Raw genomic sequence first — 9,434 nt, 5'->3', positions numbered from 1 at the left:
GTCTCTTTCATAACCTTCCTTCCACATAAGTACAATTCACACCCACAATGTGGAGCTCCATTATAATATTTGCACCTCTAGTGCATATACAATCCGGTGTGAGCTTCATACTGACTTCTTATGAGGGTGGTACTTCTTCTAACTAGCTTTATCATAGGGCCATTATAGAATATGGCTACTATACTATCTCTCTTGTACCTCTCATATTTAAGAGTGATCCTGCAATATTCTCAATCGCGAGATCTATAATTTTCTGGGTCCAATAGTCAGACTCCTGATTTACTTTAGTTGGTGTAACTCTTTAGTTTCCTCTTCCCTCTGATCAAATTTTATGTAAGCGCAAGCTATCTTCCGATCTGCGGCTCATGGTATGAGTTATTAATTTAGCCTTTCATAGACGCTATGGAATATCCGTGATACCATCATCTAACAATTCAACCCCTTGTCTATGACCTAGACTCAATTCTTTCTTTTTACTTATACCAGAGTCTTCTACAGTTGTATGGTTGTCAACATACATGCTGCATGGATAATACTCCGAAATCTTGAGTGCGTTCATAACCTAACTAACTCTAGATCATTAATCGAATAATTCTTTTCATTCCTTATCAGCTTTCTTTAAACGTAAGCTATCACTTTTCCTGGTCTTTCTGCCCCCTTGTTGCGTGCATACTTAGCTTATCTTAGTTCCCATGCATGTCGGAATTTTTTGCAATTCATATGGTCTTGAATATTACTTCTGATTTCATTTCCCGCTCATTAGCCACGCTAGGTGCCATTTCCTTATGGAGTGCATGAAATGTTATTGTGAGACTGTTGTTATAAGACCATTTTCTCTTTTGGTCACTGTGCTTAGGTTGAAGCCTTCTTCCTTATTTTCTCAGCTAGTCTTTTGTTGTAGTATTTATGGAGACCTTCTGGCTCTTGTAAAGTTACAAGCTTATCACATCGTATACTTGAGGGAATTTTTGATGTTCTTCCCTGCCTAAAATTATACATAGTTACTTATCTCCACGTCCTTGTGCTTATAGGGTTGCTTTTGAACTGATATTTTGACTGTCTTCTCGGTGAGACTATCTTTTATTTCCATAATATTCATACCGTACCTTTAACTACCCCAACTCTTATCTGAATATTTCTCAAGGGTCATAATGTCGTATCTGTGAGACTGAACTCCCATGTTGGGGTTCACTATGTTTATCTTGCATGATCTGTTGATTTGTATCTAACCTCTTGTCTAGCCATAACTAGACTCTTCCCGAATCAACCACTAACTGCTCGTTGTTCCATTTTCATATATGTATTCTGCGTAATCTCTCTTGGGTTATTCCCTTTGTCTTAACTTACATCTTACACTGGCTCCTTATTTATCAACAACATCTTGGGTAGGAACCCTTATTTCCTCTCCTTGACATCGTGCTTGCATAATGTTCTGGAATCATAGTATATCTGTAGGATTTGAATGAGTGCAATCTCATCCCCTTCTCATTTTTATCGCATTCTTCCTTTACCATTTCATAGTTACTAGAACCACTTAATTCTAACTTAATTCCACATCACACCATATTCCCCCCTTTAGGGGAGCACTAAGATTTAGTGCTACGATGATCTACGTATAGATGTTTTACCTTTACATATTTGGCATCTTTTCACATCATCGATGATCCTTACTCGCCTCGCAGTAATCCTTATGTGCCAAGAATAACGAAATTCCTTACTCGCGAGGGTGACACTTAGTGTAACTGGCACATACAGTCCCTTAAGATTAACTTTACTCACCTTGCTTGCTTCAGGGAAGCGTCTTCCTGAATGAACTTTAAAGGGTATTCTTCTATCGTCCATTCTATTATCGTCGGGACGCAATCTCTGAAATTCTCATAATGTCGACTATTACTCAGTCCCTAGTTCATGTTTAGTTTATCTTGTTCATCAGTCCATACTGATTTCTTATTACTCTGGGGTATAATTTTTCCTTTTGGTAATCACGTTGGAGTCACGAACTTATTTCTCGAAATGAGGATATGACTTTATGGCCTATACTCTTTTGCTATCTCAAGGCTTGTCATGTGTCGTCCTTTCCTTCATTTGACTATAGACACTGTAATACTGTCATCTTTTTGATCTACCGCTGTCATCCATGTATCACATCTTACTCATAATTCTTCATTAACTTTCTTCTTATTTCCCACTAACATTTATGTCTATCACTTTATTTTGAAAACTCGAACAGGATATTCTTTTGCTTTTAGCTCCCCTTTAATCCATCCAGTGGCTCTTCGGGTTGCTTAACATTCTCGCTCTACTAGGGATGAGAGTCATACTATGATAATATTTATCCCTTCCAAGCTTCCAGTGCCTATCTTTGTAGTACTCATATCTAGTTCTATTATTTTAGAGTGCACCATCTGGGTGTCTCACAAGGAGATATATTAGCACATTTGCAATATCCTTCGGAAATGTCAGCTAACGCTAACAATATATCCACCATTTTGGGTTACCCTAACCCCAGCTAGATCCTGGTATCCTGCCTTCTCTTATACTACTCAAAAGGTTTATATTCCTCTGCGACAATCTTCATTAGCTGGGTAGCTCGTACCCATTTTCATATTGCTTCTTTTACCTGCTGAAACTTATTTCTACCTTCCGATTCTCTTATTCCTTTTTACCATAAGAGTGGATAGATATTCTTGCCTTAGGGATCCTTATCAAGAAGTTTACACATCTTAGTACACACATGATCTGCTGAATACCTCATATTTATCCATCATAAGCATGATGCAAAAATTGAGTTCCTCTGACTCAACTCTTCCATAGACACATTCAATCTCTTACCAACCATCTTTCTAGATGTAGGCATCGTCGTATTCTGAATAAGATAGAGTTTAGGAAATTGAGTTCTTACAACTGAGCTCTACCACACGATCTAGAGTAAGAAGAAAGAGTGACAGTCTTAAATGTCCTATAGCCTCCTGCTTATAAGTGTGGTGCACAACACACTCATAAACAAGACTCTACTAGACATGGCTTGCAGACTCCTTAGGACAGAACTGCTCTGATACCACTTTTGTCATGACCCAAACCGATGGGCCGCGACGGGCACCCTGTACCTTACTCAACCGAGTACCAACATAACGTATCTTTTCATATCATACTATCATAGATAGCTGAGCCGGAGAGGCTGCCATGAGATAAGTAGAATACAACATAAAATACCAACTTATACATAAGACATACTGGCTTATAAGGCCAAAATAACCACTCGTACACTGAACATAGGTCGAGAAGGCCATACAAGTATCCGTATACATGACATATATCTACAAGCCTCTAAGAGTATATAATATCGTAAAGGTCGGGATAGAGCCCCGCCATACAAATTAACACATATCCTAATCATACTGACCAAACAACAACTTCAGAGCAAATGGAGCGCACCAACACCTTCCGCTGAGCCGATAGCCTACTTGGAGGACTCTCGACCTATCTATATGGACCTGCGGGCATGAAACGCAGCATCCCCAGGCAAAGGGATGTCAGTACAAATAATGTACCGAGTACGTAAGGAATGAAATCAGTAAATAATAGACATGAGAGAAACATGGAATAAATACTCGACATGTACGTCTGCATAGCTCTGTGAATCATTTCATTTTTATAATATCATGCATATGCATATAAATGTCATACCATGCAGAGGTATAGGCGTTCATAACATCATCAAGCCTCTGAGGGCATCCCATCATATCATTTTGGCTACTGTGGGCAAATCATCAACGTATACCAGATGATCAGGTGGTGGTGCATATATAACGGCGTAACCTTTTTCAATATCCCACATACTTAAATATACATATATACGTGTATATAATGCCATCTGGGCATGGGTCAATGTACATGTATAAATGAATGCAATGCATAAGAAATACGTCAATAAAATCTCTTGGAATGTCATAAGACCATTATGCCTTTGAGTAATATCATGAAATAAACTTTATCAACTTACATATTTTTTGAGACCCATAAACAGACGATAGAAAAAATACATCCCCTTCTTTCTTACCGTGAATTTTTAATAAGGCATATGGGGAATCAAGAATATAGGAACCTCTGGTATTTCTATGAATAGAGTCATTTATAGAATTTGTACATTTGCTCGTTTCGTTTGTATCGTATTGATCATGCCAAAAAGAAAGAAGGGATAACCTTAATATACCTGGAGTAGGAAAAATCCGTATGATATTCTTGAGAAGGATTGCACCGTACTCCCTTAAAATGGTAAAATCTCACGTTGCTAAGTATTAAATAGTCTTGTATGGGATTTGATTATAGAAAATCACGTAGGCAATCTTTCTTAAACGTGAATCTTGCATCTTCTAAGCTTTAGGAGATAAGAAAGTCTTTTGTTGTATTAATCATGTTACCATGGAAAATTTGCATCAATCTCTCTTAAATGAATTAGAGATCTTATACCTTAATAAGGTAAGAAATCTCTTAGAATGTTGTGCTTGAACTCCATCCGTAAGCTCTCTTAGTAGGTCTTAGAATACTCTTTTAATAAAGTAAGAGATCAAGTCTTAAAGTTACATGTTGTGGGCCCCACTTTGAGGATGACTTGGCCACAAATACTCTCTTAAAATGCCACCTTGTAATGAGAGTTAAGAGTCATTTTCTTTGTCTTAGCTTGCTGCCACGTTAGGTTCAAAGATTTATCCAAAGGATCTTAATAAATTATCCACCAATTTCTTAATAACTTGTAAATCTCCCATTAATCAATATCCCACATAATTAAGAATTATCTCAAATTACTTAAAATATTAGTAGTCATTGATAATTGTTGGTCTTTGTTCTGAGTCTCCATGCCGAAGTTCTTATGTGTTTATGTTCAATATAAACTTCCTAATCCTCATTAACTTGTAGTAAGCTCATCTATATCTTGTTGCACCTTTGTAATTTTTGTGAACTTTGAAGTTGAGTTCAATACCTAATAATATAACTAAAATGACCTATATCCCCTCGCCTTTTAAACTTTGTACCTGAACTTACAATGTCTAAATACTTACCCTCTCTGCCTGTGTTTGTTAAACTGTTTCTGAGTTACCACTATAGTCTTTACTTTATTTAGTTATTATCATTGTTAAACCAATCATGTTCATGTCTTCTCTTCACTAGTGATACTGTTGTGATCTTCACTTCTGCATAGTATTCCCTGCATCCTATTTGTTCTATGATCGAGTTCATTATTTGGTAATCTTAATTGATATACACCTGATAGTTCAATAAGACCATATCACTTAACTAAGGTGAAAGAATTTAAGTGATTAGATACTTTCTTTCTCTGCATCTGCATCCACTAACTCTGAGGTTGATCTCTGGGCTATCACTATGACCTTCTCATGATCATGCTCGACTGTTGTATACATTTGTAGGAAACTATATTGTTTGCATCAAACTATCTTTTTCTCATGAATCTTTGTTGTATATATATTCTGTTAAGGTTAAGCTATCCTCCTCTTCATAGTGTAAGTCATGATCATGTTCGGATAAATCCAACTGGTAATTGCTGTATAACTAAGTTTATTTGTTCCATGATCAGTTGGGATCTTCATATACATGTGTAATTCAAAATTTGTGTACATCCCTGTCCTTAATCTCTTTGAGCCACTATACATTCTGTAAAGCCTGCATGCACCTATCTTTAACTTATTTTCCATGAAGATAGGACTTATACACTATGTTATAATCAAATGACACTTTAAAAGTTGAAGCATGATCACTTCATACCTATATACTGAACTAGACTTATGTTTGAGTTTGAACTTGTTTTGATACAATGTTTCCATCTCCTTTCTTTACCAACATGTTGATTTGGTTATGTAATTAGTTCTGTAATGTGCAAAATTTCCCTGCTTATATGAGGTCACTATCTCACTTACCCTGTCTATGTGTAATTGACTGAATATCACAAATGTCCTGTTTGACTCTATAATACCATGTTTTATTTTAAATTATGCCCAGTTCTTCTCTTTATTGTTAATCTAAAACTGAACTTGACTCTCAAGCCTTATGAAGTCCTTTACTGATTTTACCTAAATATGATGACATGCTAGAAGCATGACCATGTTGAGACCTTAGGGATCTCATGTTTAAATCTGTGAATTAATAGTCATGTTGAGGGTTTAATCTTGTTTCTGATGCCCTTGACAACAATGGTTGACCATGACTGTTGTCTGAATCTGTTTTGATAATCTTTAAGGTGTTAAGTAATGTTATTAATACCTTCTTGAATATGTTGTTCTTTAATGATGTGGTAGTATGATATGAGACTTCTGTCTCTCATCTACACGTGTTCTAAATTCAGCCTCCTTTAGGCTCACTCGATATATGTTCCTTATTTAGTATCAAAAGTAACCTGTGTTCTCTTGTGTTATTATTAAGAGGAAAAGTATATATAATGTGGTAAGGAATACTTTAGTGCTTAGTTTACATTGGAAGGACCTCATTGGCACTTAAACCCATAGGGAAAATATGTTGTTAATGTTTAAGGGTATTATGGAGTGGAATGCGACTCTAGGTTGAGATGCCCTCCCCGACACAAGCATTGCCCTGGGTATTGAGTCCCTTGGGAGCTTTGAAGTGTCAGGGGATCCAAAGGGAGCATCGACTTTGAGTGGGGTTCCCTCCTTAGCTCTTAATTCATTGACACATTTAATTCTTTAAGGGTTTAATGTTTAATGACAACGAAAGGTTTCCAACGTGAATTATTTGCTAAGTAAAGCCACCACATTCATATAAAATTTTCCCCTTTTCCAATATTAATCATATTCTTGTTCCAATTATCTGTTTATCTGTTCTTCAGAGTATGATCTGTTGTTAGAATATGCTAAATATATTGACTAAGTATCTAATGACTTTCTTATTCTTTTGACATGTACATCTGTTTGGGACTTTGAGTTCTTGAGGAAGTCAGGCCCAATTCCAGCCTCATTGCATTCTGTTAGGGAGTCCAAAGTCAGCTGTATTCGCATCTTTTTTACCGCTGGGCCTTTTTCCTTGAGGCCCAATCACAGAGTCCAGTCCTCTATTTGTTAGCTCTTTTATTATTATTTACTATCTCGCTAGTACAATTTACTGTTTATGTTAGTTTAAGTTAATGTTAGTTGTATTTGTTATGTCCTTATTGTTGTTTCATCTCTCATGTATATAACACATATATTAGATCATGTGCCTTTTCTCTTATGCTTTAGTTTGAACTTAGGCAAGCCTTAAATAACATAGGATTAAAAATGGAAATTAGTTTGTAGTGGATCCTTAGTTCGCTAATTATAATCTGCTCGCATATTATTATGTTTCACTCATCTTTCCTTAAAATATTTTTAAATCCCAGAACTTAGCAAAACAACAATTCTATTTCAAAAGGGAAAATCAGATCTCTGCTTCATTTTCAAAAAGGAAAATCGGAACTTCAAGAACTGTCGCCCTTAAGGATATTTCGGCAAATACCCTTTTCTTTGAAAATTCTCCGAATCTAAGGTAATTTAGGGCTCACTTACTTACAAAAAACCTCTTTAGAATTATAAATAACCATCCCCGAATCAAAGTATTTTCATAACTCAATCTCTTTTATAAGCTTGTAAAAGGTAGACCACTTATATACACAATTTCAAAACCCTTTCAATATATCTTACGAACTTCTTCACAAGCTCGTATCCCTTTAGGGTTTCACATTCCTTTTATCAATATCACACTCCCCCTTTAAGTATACAGTAAGTAGTACTCTTTGTTACTAATCAAAGCATTTTATAAATAACTGATCCCAAACTTAGTCTAAATCCTATGAAGCTACCTCAGGTAGATTTTAAGGGGTGCCTAACACCTTCCCCTTAGTATAAATCCTATTGAATCCTTTCTTGAATAGTGTAATGCAACAATGTATAATATTTGACAAGAAGCCAGTGTATCCGTGAGTTTTTCTGATTTGAATTGTGACGACCTATCTGGTGGGGATTATTTTATAAATATACTCGGGTTGAGGAAGTAACCGATAGTTGAGAGCTTGTGTTTACTTTACAGAGAAGGAACATACCACGTATCTATATTTTATTACACTGTTTATTTATCATGCCTCATACTTCTTTACTTTCTATTGTATTTTATTTATTAAACTACTAGTAAGTGTCGATGACGACCCCTCGTCACTACTTCATCGGGGTTAGGCTAGATACATACTGAGTACATATTAATTTACGTACTCATGCTACACTTCTACACTTATTGTGCATGTATGTATATTTTTGGTGGTCTTTTGGGTGCAGAGGCGCGGGTATTGCGGGGACTTCACGGTGAGCTGCATCCCATGATTTGATTCGCAACATACAGAGTCTCCATCAGAGTTATTTACATTTTTCAGTCTAAGTTGTATTCAAGATAGATGTTGTATTATTATTGTACCTTATAGTAGATGCTCATTAACCTGTGACACCGAGTTTTGTGGGTGTTCTAGAATTTGCTATGGATTGTTCTACATTGATACACTTTCACTTATTATTTTAACGAAACTGTACGTAACCATGATTTATTTTAATGCATTGACCTCTCTATCTAAGTAAGATTCATGATTTTAAAAATAATAAAATGAATAATTAAGTGTTGGATTGCCTAACGACGACGTTGGGCGCCCTCACGGCCTATAGTGGATTTTGGGTCATGACAGCTTGGTATCATAGCGTTAGGTTCACTTAGGTCTCACGAGTCATGTGCAAGGCTGTTAGGAGCACTTCCCTTCTTGATTCCTCGTCGTGCGATTTGATTCCATTAAGGCTTATGCCTTCGTTTCCTTTTTATTCATTCTTATATGATGTGGAGTGCTTGCTATCAATTGGGCATCGAGAGTTGTAATGGTACCGTAGTTGTGGTGTAAGATGCCTATCCCTGAGAATGCGGGCAGGCCATTATCGTCACCTTATAGAGGAGTATTCTGTCATTTCAGCCCAGTGTTGATTGCCTACAGTCGAGATTTGATATTTTCAAATTTGGCAAAATTCTTGTTAATATTGTGGTGTCGACATCCTTGATGGAATGCATTGAAGCTCATCGGCATGTTGGTATTCATTTGGTTGCCTCTAGGCACGGTGATGTGAGATAGAATCTAAGAGGAAGTTAACAGAGATGGTTGTGTGTTATGACTCCAGGATTGAATCGGTGTTTCTAGTATTGATGGTTCGAGGTAGATGATCTTGATGTGGTTTCTATGCTTATAAATTTGGAATGTGACGTGAAGGGCTTGATTGGAATGTAGAAAAAGTGAAGTATTCGATCATTGTCTTGGGTGCAATACGGCTTCGAGCTTCAAACATGGTGTTGGACCTTCGGGTGATGCTAATGAATGAAGGGACTTTTACGGCTGGCAGATCAGTGTGGACCTAGGGAGGTTAGTT

Source organism: Nicotiana tabacum, chromosome 22, assembly GCF_000715075.1.
Source record: "Nicotiana tabacum cultivar K326 chromosome 22, ASM71507v2, whole genome shotgun sequence".
In the NCBI taxonomy this organism is placed as follows: domain Eukaryota; kingdom Viridiplantae; phylum Streptophyta; class Magnoliopsida; order Solanales; family Solanaceae; genus Nicotiana; species Nicotiana tabacum.
The sequence above is the reverse complement of the archived record's forward strand: the minus strand, read 5'-3'. Positions refer to the sequence as shown.